Source organism: Agelaius tricolor, unplaced genomic scaffold, assembly GCF_023055355.1.
Source record: "Agelaius tricolor isolate 1412-34295 unplaced genomic scaffold, bAgeTri1.0.p SCAF_1, whole genome shotgun sequence".
Classification (NCBI taxonomy): domain Eukaryota; kingdom Metazoa; phylum Chordata; class Aves; order Passeriformes; family Icteridae; genus Agelaius; species Agelaius tricolor.
The window spans coordinates 8,786,579-8,805,572 of NW_027269261.1; the positions used below are offsets into that span (position 1 = coordinate 8,786,579).

Consider the following 18,994-nt stretch of genomic DNA (forward strand, 5'->3'; position numbering starts at 1 on the left):
TATGGTTGTTTTAACACCTTCCCTCTTGATGTAAAGAAGGTCAAGGGATGTTGCTTTCATACTGTGGGGTGTTTCTGGGTGAGGGTAAGTTCATTGGTAAAAGCTTCAGAAAGGGAGTTTCTGAATATTCACTGTTAACTGTGCAGAAATGGGGTGATGGGGGGAAAAAAAAATAAAATCTGAGCTTCCCTTCACTGACACTGTGAGGATTAAATATTGGGAAAAGCTGCTGTCAGAGGTTCCTGTTCACTGGGATTCCACATATAAAAACCAGGAGCTTTCTGCAACTCTGGAAACTTACTCCCAAATTCACAGACAAGCACACAGTGTCACAGATGAAAGACTGCTGACTGCTGTGCAGTTAAACCCTCTAATTTACTTAGCATATTCTCTTTCTGAGATCTCCTTGCAGCTGTTCATTCCACATGATCCAAGGCAACATTCCTGCGCTTGAGACAAGCATAGCAAATTTGAACTAAGGAAACACTTTCAGGAAGAGGTGAAAAGCATCTGAACTCAGGAGAAAAAGATTTAACGCCTCCTAGTTCTGAAGCATTTAAAATGTATGTACTGATTTTGTAGTTTCTACAGAAGATAAAAGCTTGTGCATGGAACTTGAAATTAGTAAGATTAAAGAGTAAAGAATTTATGCATTTCTTTTAGAAACAGGGGCAAATGTCACCCAGTGAATTTATAGATGTTATTTTGTCCTTGTTGCATTTGCATTACACTCTTAACACTGAGTTCAAACTTACTTTGGGAAATAATATTAAATACAGGTGAGTGCCACTATGAAGTGGGTGAAAAATTACTGAATCTAGTCTAGAAAAAGTGGATTAACAGCATTTTTATAAAAAGGCCAAATTAAAGGAGTATGAGAGTGGAAGGAATGGGGATACTAGTGTCACCTGGGAACATACTCCTTTACTTCCTTGACCTGCAGTGGGTTGAAGGATGCTGTTTTCTGGCACTTCCTTACCTCTCCACATTTTGTTGGAATTGATAAAGTTTGGTAACAGCTTTGCTTCATTTTGCTGTTGTGAGCTACAATGTCAGAGGCTCAAGAAGCAAAGTAACTAATAAAAAAGATTTTAAAGCTGGAATTCTCTTTGAGTTTTACTCATTTCATCCTGTAAAATTTACCCTTTCTCAAAACCAGTTTGTGCCTTCTGGCTTCCAGCTAATCCTGTCTGTCTGTTAACAGGAATAAAACACGAAATGAAATACAGTGTGTGGAATATTAAGAGTCTGAAGATCTCTTCAAGTAGCAATTGTTACTGATCATTTTATTTAAATATAATTCCTAGGAACCTGAAGAGGAAAGAGCTGTTGTTTTCCATGGCACCTCACAAGATGTGTATGCCACCACGTGTGTATACATGCTCTAGAGCCTTTGTGCGTGTCTCGTGGTGAAGGTGAAGACTCACTGACAAAAAGGCACCAATGCAGTCAGCCATGCAGCTCTTTGTACAATATTTCTTTCTGCTCTTTTCCAGTCTCACACTGTTATTCCAACCTGCCAAGCTGTCAGGGAGATTCAGTTGCAGTTCTTATGTTGTAACTACACATGCTATGTGTCCAGGTGCTCTCAAGTTTCCTTTGGGGTGAGTTGGTACCAGCTCAGTCTCCTGGCAAGCGTTACTGGGATAATCCCCAGCTTGCCTCGTCCTTCATAGCATCTCTCACAAAACACTAACAACCTGATAGCTTAAATCTACCCATTTCTCATAGCTCCTTCCTTCTGGGGACCCTGGATTACAGTGCCTCACTGTTTCAGTGACCAGGGCTGGAGGATACGTGTCCCATACAGCTTTGTAAAGAGGTCCTATGAACCTCTACTTTAGACATACCGAGAGATAGAAAAGTCTAAAAAAAAAAATTAAACAAACACCCCTTTCATCCCAAACTTTACTTTACTCCTGAGTGGCCTTGGAATTTAGCAGAACCTTTACTCCTGAATGGCTTTGTAATTTAGCAGAACCTTCTAGCAGAGCCTCGCTGTTCCAGTGACCAGGGCTGGAGGATACGTGTCCCATACGACTTTGTTAAGAGGCCCTATGAACCTCTACTTGAGACATACCATGAGATAGAAGAGTCTAAAACAAAATAAAAAATAGGCAAACACCCCTCCTTCCCAAAGCCTCACTTTATTCACTCCTGAATGGCTTTGGAATTGAGCAGAACCTTCTAGCCATGTCCTGTTTTCTGTCTAGGCAGTGATATCCCCTTGTCCTCCAACCATGCTGCTCCAGCTCCCCAAATACTTCAGAACTATTTTGATTCTACCACTAATCCTGGTTTCTTTGCTTTGCTCCAGTTTTCATTTAATTCCCTTTTTTCTCAAGACTCCCACCTCTGCAGGGGAAGAGGACACAGGAATCTCAGCCCATGGGTTATTTTGTTCTAAGTGAATTATTACCATCAATTGAGAAGACACCTGTGAGCAGTAAACAGCTCAGAGGCTGACAGCTCAGACCTACTCTCTGAACCAGCAGCTACCACAAAACTCAATTTAAAAGCAGTCACTCAGCCCAAATTAATTATATACAAGGCCAGGAGCAAAAAGCAGAATGATCTGCTGGGATCTCCTGAAGGCAACCTGGCTGAACTGAAAAGCAACACTGGTAAATTTTCCCCTGCCCTTGCCCTTTCCTTCTGACCACACTGTAATTTCCAATGGTGCAGTGCAATTAAACACTCCTGATCAGTGCCATTTTAAAGGACTAAGGGAGAGGGAAAACATAGGCTTATGACACTTACCCACAAGTCTTACTCTCCCTGTGTAAAGTAATCCTATAAAACAAAATTCCAACCAATTCTCAACACCATTTTCAAAAACCAGCTATGAAGAACAAACGTGTCCTCAAAAATGCCAATGGAAAAAGCATGATAATTGATTCCCTCAGAGTTTTATGGTACTCTGCCATTGGTCCTAAACAAGACATCGTTCAAATGTGCCCAAAGCTAACACTGTAGGGCATTTCCACACTCAGCAAATGTCCTAAAACACACAAGACTTATTTTCACATTCTTTTTCAGACACAACCTTTAAAAATAATTTTCTCAAATCTCACAAATCCCATAGAGATATCAGACCCTTATGCAGTGAGTCAGCTGCCTATTGCAAACATGACTCACAATGTGGAGTGAACCCCTGCTCTCTTATAAAATTCACAAAGAGGAAGAAAAGGAGGTAGAGCTCCCACCACCATAACACACAACCTGTTTGCTCTGTGCCTGTCAGGTAGGCTGAGAAGTCATTGGAAAAAAGTTCTGTGCAAATTGTAGGCACACATCTAAAACTATCTCATTACGGGCACTAATTTATTGACAGCAGATAGTTCACTGCAGATGTCAAATCTCAGTCCATCACTTGGCCTGGGCGGAAATACTCAGAGACACCTATCACTCTCCAACCTGTGAGAGCAGCTGCAGCAGCTGCCAAAGAGAGGTGCTTCTGGTTATCTATAAATGTCTTGTTTTGTTATGTTTTCCTGTGCTAACTGATCTTCTGCTTGGCAGATCATCTTTACTCTCCTCTCATTCTATTCAGTTTCATTGTGTGTTTATGTCTCCCTTTTCAGTATCACATTTCCTTCCAACAACTATCTTGCATCTTCATAATCAATTTTCTTTCTCCCTTTCCTCTTCTCTCTCTTATAGTCTAACTGGAACTAGTCTGATATTTGCTGACATCAATGCTGTGGATTTTAACATAGACTCCTACCAATATCACTCACCCCTGGCTACTATAAGAGAACTAAAAGAGAACATAAATCCATCTCCATATGTTTCTGCACTGGTAATAATAGCTGTTTTCTAGGCATTAACAAAATAAACAATATTAGCAACAATTAGATCTGCTTGATTCAAATCCTCCAATGTATGGTTACACCACAGAGTTGCCTAAATGACACATGCAAAAGAGCATGTACAATTTCATTACTTTTACTGATTTAAAACCTCACACACTTTAAAATGCTATTAAGGGAAAATGGCTTTGAGGAAAAATCCCACAAACACATTCTGAGGTTAAATAGTGCAGTTAAAAGTAAACCAGACTTAAAATAAAAAGTTGGCATTTTAAAGGCCTGCAAATAGGATTAGATCTACCAAGGCTGTATAAACATTAATAAGCAGAGCTCCATTCAGAGCTATTGTATCAGTGAGCCATGTGAGGACCAGCATGAACTCTTTTTAATTTCCAAGCAGAAGGTCTGGAGGTTGAAAGAGGTAAAACAATTCAGCAGAAAGGTTCACTAGGACATAGATTAGGATCTTACACTGTCAAATGTCTGTTTCTGTTGGCTGCAGCTCTGTCTGATTGCTGCTGAGCCTGAGTGCTCGCCCACCTTACATCTTTAGCACTCTGAAGATACAGAAAACAGAATTCTTTATTCAAGCTGGTTCTCAACATGGCACATCCTAAGCAGCAGGTTTCTGGGCTTGGATATTTCTCCCTCCCAACCCCCATCGGTGCTGAAAAATGACATGACAGCAGTGAATTAAATGAAAGTCTTGTCCAACTGTTGCTATGTTGCAGAACGAGAGGCTATTCCTTGCTACTATGTAGGCCAGGCAAACGTTTTCCACGATTCCCCACTGATGCTCCCAGGAACCTTATCCTGCTGTATCCTGCTTGGATGAGGAGCCCCTGCTTCTCTGTGTGAGCCACTGGCAGCACAGGGCACTGGGGGTGCTGGGAAGAAACCCATTCCTGGTGGAGAGCTTTGTCTTTCCTGCCTTGCCGAGGGACATCGCAGCCTGGATGCGTTTGAGATGCATCTCTTGCCCCTCAGCACAACAAAAACAAACAGAGATAAAAATCAAGAACAAAAAAAAAAGTTTCTTTTGTATCTTGGGTTTGTTTGTCTGGGACCTTGGCTTTACTCACAACAACCAGTGAGAAAACCTGCAGTAAATACCAAAATCCCATTGGTGGTTTCAGTAAGGATTCATCCTGAGGAAAAAACAGCAAAAGTTTACGAGTTAAAAATTTAGTGGAAGTTTAGAAAAGGGAAGGCTAAGTGCAGCCTGAAATGTGATGTGAAAAATGTGAAAAATGACAAAAGGATGGTAGCAATACACCATCAAATCCCTTCCCAAAGTAAATGAAAAAGTCACCCAGGCAGATAACATCTGGATATGTGCAACCTCAATTTAGTCAAAATCCTAATGTAAACAAGTCCACTGATAGCAGAAGGGTAGTTAAACATTCCACTGCCTTTGGATAATTGAAACCATCTTCCCTTCCTAAAAAAATAACAAACCTTTCAATTATCAAACTCTAAGGAAGAAACTGACAGCTATTGGAAGGATTCCATTAATTTTTTTTTTCTTTGCAAACATCTCTGCAAACAATTTTTTGTTTGTACAGAAATGACAAGAGCTCTCAAATTACTTAATACTTGTAAATAAGGGTAATAAATGGTACACTGATTATATATAATATAAACACAGCGTATTTTGATCTGGTTTGTTAGACTGATGCAAGGCTACACATTCTGCTAGCTATAGTGATATTATTAGATTCAGTGATATAAATATTGAAATAAAAACTGAAAGAAAGTCTATTTTCAACTCTGTAACATGGAGTTTCTATAATGTATGCATACCCTCTTCAAGAATCATAGAAAAAAGTGGTAGTAGTCACTCTGGGAATGGTAACAGTGCAGCAAGGGAATTCAGTCTCTAACAGATTTTATATAAAGGCTGTGGAGGATCAGGGCATACGTATCTTATTACACCAACCTAATTATATATTGCAATAGTCATTCAGTCAACCCCTCTGTCAACTTATTGCATTAATATATTATCACTGATAATGAAGTTTTGACAGTAATCTGAAACATCTGCAACAAGTACCATCAAAGCCATTGACTACAGAATAGCATTAACAAAATACTTTTTTCCAGGGCTAACAACTTAATATAGTTCTGGGGTAAATGTCACATCAGAAATAATCGCAATCATACATGAATAACCTTTCATGCCTTTTGCTAGAATGCATCTGAAATGGAATAATCTATACATTTCAGCAGAATCCAAGCAATTTTTGTGTAGCAAAGCTGAAGCCGATACAGCAGGTCAAAATCAAAGGCAGAAGAACAATAACAAGGTTAGGAAGCACCAAGGAGTTACAAGAAGAAAAGAATTCCACTAAGTTCCATTGCAAATGATCACAATTAAAAGGAAAATATCCTCCATGTGTGCACCAGCATATCCCAATGGCAACTAATAAAATAATAAATTCTAAAAATTCTAAAATTCTGTTCTCCTGTAGCTAACAAAGCTAAAAAGCTCATTTTTAAAAATAGGTCAAGTCTCTCATCTCCATGCAACAGTGACAGAAGTATTAAACTGGCTGATTTAAAAAGAAAAGGATTATCAAAACTCTTATTTGCACATAGTTATGCAGAAAAAAATCACCTCAAATGAAATTCAACAGAACCATATTATGCTGAAAACACAAGTAAATCTGATAAACAACACAATATGAAAATAGGCCATGAAGTTTCTAAAATAAAATAAATGAAAGGGGAACTGGATATTTAAAAAATTAAAACATGAAAAGTGAAAAGCTTGCTCACCAACAACTGTCTAGTTTATATGAAATAAAAAATGCTATATGGTGCATGTGATGCTCATTGATAACTTCATTTTAAGATGTACCTCATCCTAACTGAGAGATGAACTGAGCTCAGCTCTTATGTACTGCAGAAGGTAAAACAAATATGAACTCGCTTCTGGATTAGGGCTGGAGATGGAATTTCAAAATATGGAACCCCTGAAACAATTTGCACAGTAAAAATCCCATTCCAGTGCCATTTAATAATGAAGGAATCTGGAAGAGATTACCTGACTTGAACACACCATGCCCAAATATGTGGTCAACACTTTCATAAGCACCAAGATAGAGGGATTTAACTCACAAGACAGTCACCAAGACAGCCTCAAAATTAATCATTTTGAAGGTGTTATTCTATTGCTTTGCAGTTAGTTTACACCCAGCCAGGACAGTCTGTGTAACTGTATCACCTACACATGAGGATGTTAACAGTGCTGCATTACACAGGAATGATTGCATGCCATTAATCTAAGACTTTGTGCTTAGATCCCTTTTTAGTCTCTTATTCTCAAAGGGTGGGATGCTTAAACATTCTCATCCTAACAAACGGATACCCAGAAAAAGAACTCAAAATGTATGTTTCAATCCTTCATACTCCTGCTACATTTTGGCAAGGAATGACTCATCACCTTCCATATATTGTGGCTTTACTGTGACTTTCCTTCTATTGAAGAAAATAAAATGCATTCCAAAGTTATTTGGTTGTTCATTATGATAGTGACCATTAAAAAAGGAGCGACTTATTTCTGTTGGAATGTAAGTTTCTAAGTAGCAAATCTGAAACAGAAAACAGCAGCTCAGACCTGGCTCATTTGCAGATCTATTGATCTCCTTGAGCCAGGTTTTGAGAAAGAGAACATGTGCAGAATCCATGTTTTTTTCTGATATTACAATTCAGATCTTTAAATGACACTGATGTGTATATTCATCCTTAGTTTCATGTCAATACAAAGATGTGCTGGGGCTGTCAAACTGTGCATCCTGCCCTAATTCAGCCAGCCAGCAAGGACTTTCATTCAAGTGGCACTTACAAACTAACACTGCAGTGTGCCCCTCCAGGGGCTCCAACTTTTGAAAATGCTCAGTGTCCTCCTCTTTTGAATGTAAATTGTGAAAAAAATACTTCCCAACTTCACCCAAAGTAAATGCTCCTAGCTTAGAGATTGAACACTTCAGAAGTGGAACTTCAGTAGACACCAGTGGACACTCCTCCCCTCCCTCTACAAAATTTTTCAGGGGAAAAAAAAAAAACCAGCAAAAATTTATGTCTCACAGAGCTCATTAACATCTTTATGATAGTCTCCACTAGTTGCAGTATTCCACCTCAGAATAATATTTCTGCAAACTATTTATATTGCGTTAAACTTAAACCCCCTGAGCCATGCTGAAGGTAATCACAGGTACATCTGTTTCTGTCATATTTGAATTCATAGCCTAATTCAATTGCAAATAATTAGCTATTTATCACTATGAAGTTACAAAGTCAGAAAGGGTCAATATGATTCTAACCATTTAACAAAAGACAGAGGCCTTAAAAGGAGGAAAGGGGAGAAAAACAAAATAAACCCTAGTGATGAATCCCACAGTAAATCAAATGCAATCAGTTCTGCTTGCCCATCATACCCATGGACAACCCAACTCCTTTGTTTTTCTTTGCAGACTTAGAGAATTTATTGCCATACCTATCGTTTAAGTCCATCTTTCACTTTTACAGCCTGAAGAGGAGAATTATTTAGTCAAAATAACATGAGTACACAGCTCTTGTAATACTGTTGTGACCTCAGCTTCTAACACCTACGCCGGAGCATTACTATAATTCACAAAGTTTTTTCACTTCCAAGGACATCTTAATTATCCCACCCATGACATGAATGTTTTTGGAAGATAAAGCCTGTAATTAACTTGTTGCCAAACAATATGTTTACTGTCCCTGAAGGTCAGTTCTAGTATAAAGGCATAAGGACACTTAACTTTGGGAGAGGTGCATTGTAACTGCCATCAAACATTAACCAAGTGGTCATCCATTATCTACAGTAGCAGCAATGCAGAGTAGGAAAACATTCTAAGCACCATAAAATGACTGTGCTGAGATAAATCTCTACTGCAACACACAAGGCTTGCAACACAGAAGTATAACTAGAGATATGGTGCTTGACCCATGGTAACCAGACTTGTTAGAAATTCCACTTAATCTCGGTAGTCAGTCGGTAGAAGGAGAATTTGCTCAAGACAGTGAAACAAGACTGCTCCTGTACTGTGGAAATCTGTCCTTGCTGATTGTCCTTGTTGGGAGAACTTAGGTTTTGAAACTGTTTTCAAAGATTATACCAAAACAACTGTGAGAGCTCCTTGCCTTGTTTAGTTCTGAATTTAAACTAGAAATTTGCATACCCCAGTTTGAGTAAGAAATCTGGGATCTGAAAAGGCAGGGTGAGGATGTACGAGTACAGGTGTAACAAGGGGTTTCATTAGCCCTGCACAAAGCCATGAAGGGCAGCTCAGCACTCCTGGAAGAATTCCTATACCCAAGTATAGAATTCCTCTACCAAGTATAGTCCTCTGTTCCAGGGAAATGAGAAAGTAACCATCTTTGAGTAAAGATCTCCTATAATACCTCAATTCATTGTGTGCATGAACTAGGAGAGGTAGAAACAGGGAAAAAAAAAAGTACAAACAACAGAATAAAATTAAGGAAAATTATATTACAGAAATTTACATAAAACACTTGTATGCTGTTGTGCCCAGTCTCTGACTCAGATCATCATCATTATTCTGTATTTTAACAGGAAAACTAACAGACACTTGGCCCTTCCTTTGCTTTACGTTCTGCTTACAGTCAGAGACAGATGGAAGGAATGGAAGGCAAAGAAAAGCAGCTAAGAAAATCACGGAGGAATAAAATCATCTTTGCCCAGCCAGACCCACTCTTTCATCCCACGCTCACAGCATGCTCTCCTTCATGTAGAGGAATAGGTAACAACTGAGAACTTGTGTTTTCCTCAAAGTATTGGACAATATGGGAACAACTTGTGAAGAAATGGCATATGGAAGAACCTAAACATGGCAAACAGGCAAGAGTGAAAAAAGTAAACAGGAAAAAGAAATTTGGATGAGAAAATAGGAAAGATGAAAATGTTGTCTATTCAGATAAAGGAAGGAAGGATTCAACTACAGAAGGGAAAATATTATGAATTTAAATAGGGAAGAAACAAGAAATCTGGCATGCCAGAATCAATGAATGTACGACCTGGAGGAGGAAGGGGAGCCTGGAGACATTCACATCCAGGTGTGACCATTAACACTGCACTGAACTAGTAAACAAAGAAGTTCTTTAGGCATACAGCAGACCATTAAAGGAGATACTTTGAATTTGTACCTTTGATCTAAAACTAGTTGATTCAAGTCTGTGTTGTTCGAAAAACTCCTGTATGTCAGCACTTAGATACTGGAATAGCTTGTCTGTGTTGAAACATGGACTATTTGCAGGTTTTCCATTGAGAATAGATTGGATTTCAAATTCCCCCACTTAGTTACCAGAGGCCTTTCCATCAGCTGGAAACACTTTTCAATCCATCTTGCCAACTTTTGACCTATGCTAGTTACTTTTGGAAGGTGAAACCCATCAGGATCAGGCATGGATAAGCAATTCTCCACTGAGAGCATGTCAAATAGACATGCAGCCTCCCCTGAGCCAGAATGCAGCAAATGTGCATTTCTCAGGAAGGGACATTTAGAACTGTTCATATGGAAGCAAATAACAAGAACTTATGTCAGTCTGCACTTCTCTTGTAGCTCAGTGTAGGCATCACACATGCTATTTATTTTCTGAAACAATACTGGAGAGTGCTGTTTATGTGCTGCCTATAGACCATCTAATTAAAGAGCAGAGCATATTAAAGCAATTGAAAAAAAAGTAGTTTGTTTCTGCAGCACAAAAAGAAGAGTCTGACTGCTAGGCAAAATAACTGACATATTGTTACACTCTGTATGTTTGCCTGAATATGATGGCATAACAAGCTATTATAAAGAAAGAGAAGGCTTCAGCTGATCTCAGCCTATCTTCCTTCTTCCATCTTCCAACTTTGCATCTTCTTCCTTCACTACTGCAAGTGTCAGGCAGATGCAAGTTGTGTTTTGGCTGAGCTCTCACCTTTGTATATGAAAGGGAAGCTCTGTCTCTATGGATGGCTGGAAGCTCATGGCACCTGATGCCAAAACAGCATTATCCTACAATATTGCACATGGAAGTATATCCAAGTCCTTCCTCATGTTCTTCCCATCTTTACCCTTCAACATCAATCCATAATTTTTTCCTTTTTTTTTTTTAACAAGTCACCACATGTCCAGCACTGATGTCTCTTTAATTTCCCAGATGATTTCCTTACTTGTTGCTTGAAGGAAGGGAAGCCTCCTGCAGGCTGGTTGCACCCAGCAGAGAATACAGATGCCTTGTTGCAGCAGGAGGGAGAAAATCAGAGCTGAAGTCATTATCCCCTTCACCACCACCCCTCTCCATCCTCTGTGTAAACTCTCTGACAGCATTCCCCTCTTATCTTCTTCAACAGTGTCAAGCAAAATGAAAAGGTTAGACTTGAAGGCTTGTATGTGGCCTTTAGATTAGACAACCCATTAAAAAAAAAAACCACCACCAACAAAAAAACCTACACACAGCAAAATATTTTTAAAATCACAGAAAAACAAAGGTTCAAGGACTTAACTGAATTACACATGCTTTAATACTCCTCCACAAAGGAATACTTAGTATCATGCTTCCCAATGTGAGCTAGGGAAGCTAACCACAGGACCAAAATTTTGCTCCAGTATCCAACAACGTATTGCAGATGCAAATCCCCACACTTTGGAGCACCATGCTCCTTTATGTTGCTCTTCATACAGAAAGGGATGCTAAAAATGGAAAATGTAAGTTCTCAGCTTCAATCTGGTCGGGGCTTTCCCTTGTATTTTCTGTATTTAGCATCACCCTGTTCAATTGTCCTTCCCTCTTTCACATACCCACATTTCCTTTCCTTGTTCTGGTGGAGGCTGTTTGGACAATTACCCAGCAAGAAGTGCAGACAGTGCTGTGAAACCCTCTAAAAAGCTTAGGTCACAGGCTACCACTCAACTTCTCTCACAGCAAGAGCCATAGGTCAAGTTTCCCATGGAAAAAAAAAGGAATATTACTAAATATTCAGGCTCCAGTGCTGTGTATCAGGACATGTCCATTGGATGATGGATTGCCCCACACATGGATCAGCAGTGGTTTGTTACCCCAGGCTTAAGCCAGCTGGATGGAGTAACTTTAGAGTAGTTCATAAGGCTTTGCACATCACCTTTTAGGCTTTCAGTCTTTTTAAAGACAATTCAGAGGTTTGGGGTAAAAATATATGGGCTTTAGTTTTGCACCAACACCACACATGCTCAAAACAACTTGTTATCTAACATTCATCTGTTTGTCTAGAAAATAAATGTCAGTACTGTCAGGAAAGGGAAAAGTTTATGATTAAACTCCAGCTATGTCATCGCTCAGAATATTTGCCTGAAGAGAGCAAAGATTCAGCACTTGATTTTTCATCCACCACTTGGAAATAGTATTGCAGAGAAGCCATACAAAAGAACACATACATAGAAACACACAGCTTTACAGTCAATGTTGTTTTGTAAAAACCATTTTGGAATTAGTACAGTTTTAGGGTAGAAAAGTAAATCAACAAAATATCACACAGGATGACGGGACTAAGCACAGAAATCAATTTCGTTTAAACACAGGTAGACATTGAGCCAATGATCTGCAACAGCCCAATGAAAACCAAAGTGCACTTCTCTGTTGTCTTGATGGCCTGCTTTAAACGTGAAAGAAAATGATGCATTTCTTCAGCATGAAATCTCCCCTCAAAGAGGAACAAAGAAACCACCCAGTTTTCCAGCATGTAATTTCCAGAGTAATTAATCAACTCAAATCACGACCGCCCCCCACCAAACACCACTCCCCCAATCACTCCTACCCATCTGTGAAGATCACTGAGGGAAGCCCAACCTGAGAGTCATTGTGGGATGCCTGATCTACATCATATTCAATTGTTCAAGCCATAGCACAGATAAAATAAGAAACCTGTTAGGGCATAGTGCAGAGACCACATTCCTATCCCGTGAATGATGCTCTCAAATGAAAAAAGAGTATTATGAACTCTTTGAGTATTATGAACATGGAATTAAGTTATTTATTCACAGTATCCCATAACAGCAATATAAGCAAGAGGCAGAGGCACTTTACTTTTTTCATGTACAGATGAGTTTTGCATGTAGATAGCTCGTGTCTTGCCATGTCATGACTGCAGAACGACAGCAGATACTTATCCACTCAGCCTTAATTAATTTACTCCCAAATGAATACTGCATTTAGAAGGAAATGTAATTTTATCCTAGAAAAGCACTTCACACAAACAGGACAAACTGTTACCTCATCTGATTTGTATCAATTTTCTAATCACACAGAGACTTACTATAAAAGAATTCAAAATTATTCTAAAAATATGCAGCTGCTATTGCACATAAATATTCCATCTTCCTCTCTGGATAAAATCTTTCTGAGGGAAATAGCAGACTTGCTTAAGGCTTGTTTTTCTTACATCTCATGTGGACATGCCTAAAGCACTCATATCCCTTTTCCATCAAACTTTACATCACCTATGTGGAAATATCTACAAGTTCAACAATGTTCTGCTGCTTGTGTTCTGCTATTTTGGTGTTTTAATTATATTACTTCACATGGCAGAATGAAGTTTGACATTAGTATTGAATCTCATAAATCATCACTTTAAGAAAATGCAGTCCCTTGAGGAGAGGTAATACAGGTCATATGGGAGTCCCTGTTTTAGCTTCAAACCTTTTAAACAACCTTAACTGTTTTCAGAAAGTAGGATTGTGCCTTCTGAGGCACGTAAGAAGCAAGTTATATGTTAGCCCTTTTTGCAATTTTTTTTCTATTTGTGGTGGAAGTTTTTAAAAATTAGTATTAGGAGTCAAAACTAAAAAATGAAATTAAATGCGAATTCAACATTAATTCAACAATGCTGGCTCTGGAATAAAGGCATGATAACACAGTGTCTCAGATGAACAGTCAACATAGTGCAAGAGATATAGAGTCTCTAAGATTTCCTTCTCCTTTTTGATTTTTCTTCATCCTTTCAAAACATTTTACTAAGGAAATGGCTGATGACATAAAACAAAAACCAGTGTACCACACATAAACATGAAAAAAACAGTTTTACAACGATACTCAGTGATTCAAGATGGCAGAAGCTTACACAGACTTTACAAATAACAAAGCTAACCATGCTGCAATAAATTCCACTGAAACTATTTTCTTAGAATGCCAATTATTGTTTTTGCAAGGGTGAAATCATGATCCCATATCACTCTCTAAAGGGAGCCAATCAATCTGGCCTGTTTATTTACTAAGGAAAGTTAAGTTTTAAGTTGGGGCAGCAGAAATTTTGCACTTGCATGGCACAGCTTCCACAGGAATGTGATCTTATGCTTTGAATCCCATAGGGATGCACACAGACAGGGATGGATATCAAACACTGGGATAGCAGCAGACATACTGTGGTCATTTGCAAAGGCTCAGGTGTTTCTGTTTCTTCTTAAGAGAGCTGCAAAAAGGAGATGGTGGAAGTGTGCCTTTCTTTAAAAGGAGGAGGTGGCAGCGCACCATTCGTTAAGGAAATCTGTCCAACTCTTTCTGTTGTTCTTGCCAATTCTCTCAGTTTGCCCATTAATGACATGCCAGCTTCTCTCCCAGGGCACCCCAGGCCAGCTGAGGAGTGGCAACAGCAGTGGATGCTCAGTTTCCTAAATTAATGAAAACTCTGCACTCCCTTTCTCAGGTCTATTGATAAAGGGAAGACTTGGCTACTGCCAACCACTCTACTTTTGCCCCAATGCACTATGAAAAGGATTTCTGCATGCTAAAAATCTGCAAAGCAAAATGCAGATCTCTGTGTTTCTCCAAAGGCTGTCTCTGGAAGGCACAGTGCATTAGTCTGTGACCTCATCCTGGCCACCTGGGTTGAAGGCACAGAACCACTCAGAAGGGAGTGGGGAAAAAAGGCAAATCCATGCCACTGCTTTTTGGCTGAAAATGATAAATCCAGGATCCTATTGCCATAGGCAAGTGGCACATGAATCCTTCTCTGCTCTGTTGTAGGAGATGCTCTCCAAAAGAGCCAGCATGTATGGGCTGATCTGGGGGTAATGAAACCACTTCTTGAATGCTGGCCTGTGTCACAGGTTTAAGTAGCCTGTGAGGTCCTGAGCTGGTCTTTCCTCACCTGGGTGCATATAATACAAACTAAATTAATTTTCTCAGAGAGAGAGAGAAGAGAGAATCAATATTTACCCCAGGATCAAAATGCTTTTCGTTTCAAGAACTCAACTGTCTAGAAAAACAAGGAGCAATCATTTTGTTCCCATGACAAACAAAAGCTTCCTTGCCAGTAGACACTGGATATTGACAATAACCTGTGAGCATCATAGCATGCATAGTAATAAGATGGCATTTTGCTGCAGTGGATTTCTGACTTGTAGACTTCTAGGTTTGAATCTAAGCAGAAATATTAAAGAATCAAAATACAGTATTTTCCATTAAATAGTAACGTGAAAATAATAACAATCAACAAACACTTCCACAGCCCCACATAAGCTTTATTTAACATATCCTAATTGAAATACTGAGACTATAAATAATGACTAGTAAATCACTCAGTGACTCAAAATTCAAGGAATGTGAAGTTTAGGGGTTTTTTTTTGAAACTATTATTTTACTGCAATTAAGTTGGTAGTGCACCAAGCTACCACCAAAAATGTCACAGCAAATTAACTTCCTTTTTATTAACCATGGCAGGCAAAATAATTTTAAAAAGTGAAGGTGTCTTGGTAATGAGACTTAACTCAAGGAAACTAATTTACAATGACATGGGTTCCTCCATTCTGTATTACCTCACATACTTAATAAAACACGCTTGAAGAGTCAAATTCTTATGTCATCTAAAAATTATTTTGATTACTCTCTATCTGAACTGTATGAATTTTATTTCTAAGAGAAGACCCAGTTTTCACCCTGTCATATCAACGTGGCTTTTAGTGGCCTGGTTGTGTTTCAGAAGATGTCATGAGCCACGCTTGTGATCGCCTGCTGCATTACATGGACCTCAGCAGTGACTCTGTCACAGGCCTAATAAAACCAGCTCCTGTTAGCCACCCACTGACTGCAGCATGTATGAACAGTTCTGGACCTCCAGTTTACAAAATGGAATTTTGCTGGCATTTAATCAGTCAAAAGCATTCAAGTGAACACCAGCTCTCCATAGTTCTTGGCTTTTTTATATCTTTTAAACCTCTGCATTTAAAAAAATAGCGTTTCCTCAAAGATACTGATCACATCTATTTCTTTCCAACGCTCTTTAATCAAACCAAAGCAAATCCTGAATGTTGCATTTCACCATCACACAGTGTTTCTATCTGCTGCACTCTGCAGTTATTTCTGATTGCTATTTATCTCATTTTTCAGAAAAGCACTACCTGTAAGAGTGGGCAGTGAAAAGAAACAGCACCAGTGATGCAAGAACTGGCTCTTCAGCAAGGACAAGACCAAGGGTAGGCTCACTGTACCCAGCAGGTACAAGGTACCACCCAGTCCTGAGGATGATAATCTGATTTTACAATACTGAACATCACAAAATAGATGTTAATACAGACTGAGAAGGCAGTGAAAACAAGATTAAAATAGAATCAGAAGTGCTATTTTATTTTAGTTGGGTTTTTTTAAATTTTATTTTATATGGGGTTTTATGGAGGCTCGGGAACTCACTGAGCTGAAAATTGGTGGGAATTAAGAGAACACTGTGGAGAGGCATAATCTATGTTTGCTCTGTTCCCGCTCTTCCCTTTGCACTCTTTTATGGTCATTAAGGGACTTGTTGCTTTTTTTTTTCTTTTTTCTTTTCACACCATTCTAGAAACACAGCAAAAGCAGGCTTCACGCACGGAGAGGATGGCGTAAGCTCCTAGTACATTTCCCAGTCCCCAAACTCATTTAATATAAAATCCTCCAGCTGAGGACATAACAGATATTAAACTGATAAAAACATATGCTGCACTTGATCTTTGCCAAAAGGTCAAGAGGCAAACACGAATCAGCAGACTCGATGGTTTCTTGCTCTGACTCAGTGCGCACGCTGAGACTGAATCATCCCAAGATTTTAACACCGCGGTAACAACAATTATGCAGTTTTATCACTCAGATTTATTTCAAAAAGCTGCAAACAGACTACAGACCCCAAATAACTCGCTCCAGGATCTCAGTGAGCTCATGATTTTACACACACAGGAACTGTTTCAGGACAGGAACTCAGGAAAGTTAATGATGCCATGTCTAGCCTCTCAAAATATTTCAGCCTTGATCTGATTATTTCTTCTATGGTAAACTAAATAAAAAGAGAAAACACCAAGCCTTTCCCTCTGGCCACCAAGCTCCTGTGGCTTCCGTGCCTCCAGCCCCAAATATTTAAGGAATCTTCTGTTTTCTGAATCATAAATGGTTTTTTTTAGAAACATATCTCCCCTACAGAAACTATTTCACAAAATTCTAAAAAGTTGAGGGAATTTTTAATAAATAACTTATTAAAAACAGAATTACTGCAGTGCATTTTCTTAATCCTTGCTGGACTCATTAGAGCATCTTGCACACTAATTCAAAGACTAAATACCAGCCTTGCTAAAAGCACAATTACTCGGTATCAAACTCCACCATAAATTAGCAGAGAAACTGTCCACACGTGAAGTGCACTAAGCCAATACTGCTAAAGCATTAAAAAATCATTCCTGTGCATGGAAACTGAAAACATCTTTTGAAGTTAATGAGTAATAACAAAAGATATTTTAGTAACTTGGAAAAAGACAACTATTTCTTGAAAATTATTTTCAACAACACTCTGTAAAAAAACTTGGAAACCTTTTTACTACCAATGATATTTTCAATCACTCACCATAATCACTAATTTTTTGAAAGAATACAACAGCAGGTCACAAGGTGAAAGGAAAGGTATTTTCCTTTCTAATAGCCTGATGTTGGTGCTCCAAGCTGCACAAGACAATCAGCCAGTTATAATGTAATTGTTTAATTTTCAATACACAGTGTTTAGTGAATCAGTACCAGCAAATCCACTGGATTTTAATGAGTTAAAATATTTTAATAGCATAGCTTTGTTACTCTGTTTAATCACCTTTCCCTAAGGCTCTGAACAACATTTAAGCATGTGCTTAATTTGCTATTGAAGTCAACAGAAGGAACAGTGAATGGTGAAGTTCAGCATGTGCTTAATGAGATTTACTGAGTCAGAATGCGGAAAACCCAATGTGAGCAGAATCAAAGCCCTGAGGTATTAGCCAAGTCCACCCTGAGTTTCCCTAAAGATACAGGGCCTCCAAAAGGTGAATGAGAATTTTATTTTATTATGACATGTCTACTGCACACCCGCATGTCTGAAATAATTATGCAGCAAAACACATACCAGACTTTGTAGGTCTTTAAAGTAGCAAAAGAAAAAACTTTGGATTTACTCTAAAATACCAACTGGAAGATTTTGTGGAATTTTGTTTGGTGTCAGTAGCGCCACAATACTTTTTGACATGAAACAACTACTGATTTGTCTTGTGTTTCCCCCAAAAAGAAAATGCAGTATAATTTAGGTGTTTTGGGAATGGAGGAATGGAGCTAACATTTATATTTCAGTTATCTGTTCCTCTGTGAAAAAGAAGGAACTTAATCCAATATTACTATCCCACTTCCTCAGTCACTCAGGCAAACTCTGTAATCCTCCCACACCTGCATATGAACATCTGCATTGTACCAGTTGATACTTTTTCTCAGACTTAATTAAATTAAATCAAATCACCTGCATGCCTTTAAGCCCCCTTCTTTACTACCACTTCTTCTAGAGCAGGCAAGTTCAGTTTAACAAACAGCAACTCAATGAGCTTTGAATGCAGCATGTAAAATACAGAACTGTACTTTTCTATTTTCTGTGACATTTAAATGGGCTAAACGAACATTTAATTTGATTTCAATTAATAAATATTTTCTTGACAGTGAATATTAAAAAAGGGGTTTGATTCTGGGAGAAAAAATTCTTCAGATTCCATACTCATCATAAATGTTCAAATCTGACTTTTCCATATTTTAATTCTTTCTCTTTTAGCTCATATGGAGGATCTGGTTTTGGCATCAAATGTCACTGAGACTGTTTGGGGCTTTTTGCCCTGCTCAGAAAAAATAACAGTGATTTGGAGAAATATTTAGCAATT

The 18,994-nt window shown here is 38.6% G+C and overlaps 1 protein-coding gene and 1 non-coding gene across 5 annotated transcripts in view; both read right to left on the bottom strand.

Annotated features, from left to right (window-relative positions):
• MACROD2 (mono-ADP ribosylhydrolase 2) overlaps positions 1-18,994 on the bottom strand; it is an 850,774-nt gene that overhangs the window by 447,161 nt on the left and 384,619 nt on the right. The window lies entirely within an intron of this gene.
• Positions 16,629-16,818, bottom strand: LOC139600342 (U2 spliceosomal RNA). Its single transcript, XR_011682493.1, has one exon. It is a non-coding gene; the product is annotated as a U2 spliceosomal RNA (small nuclear RNA).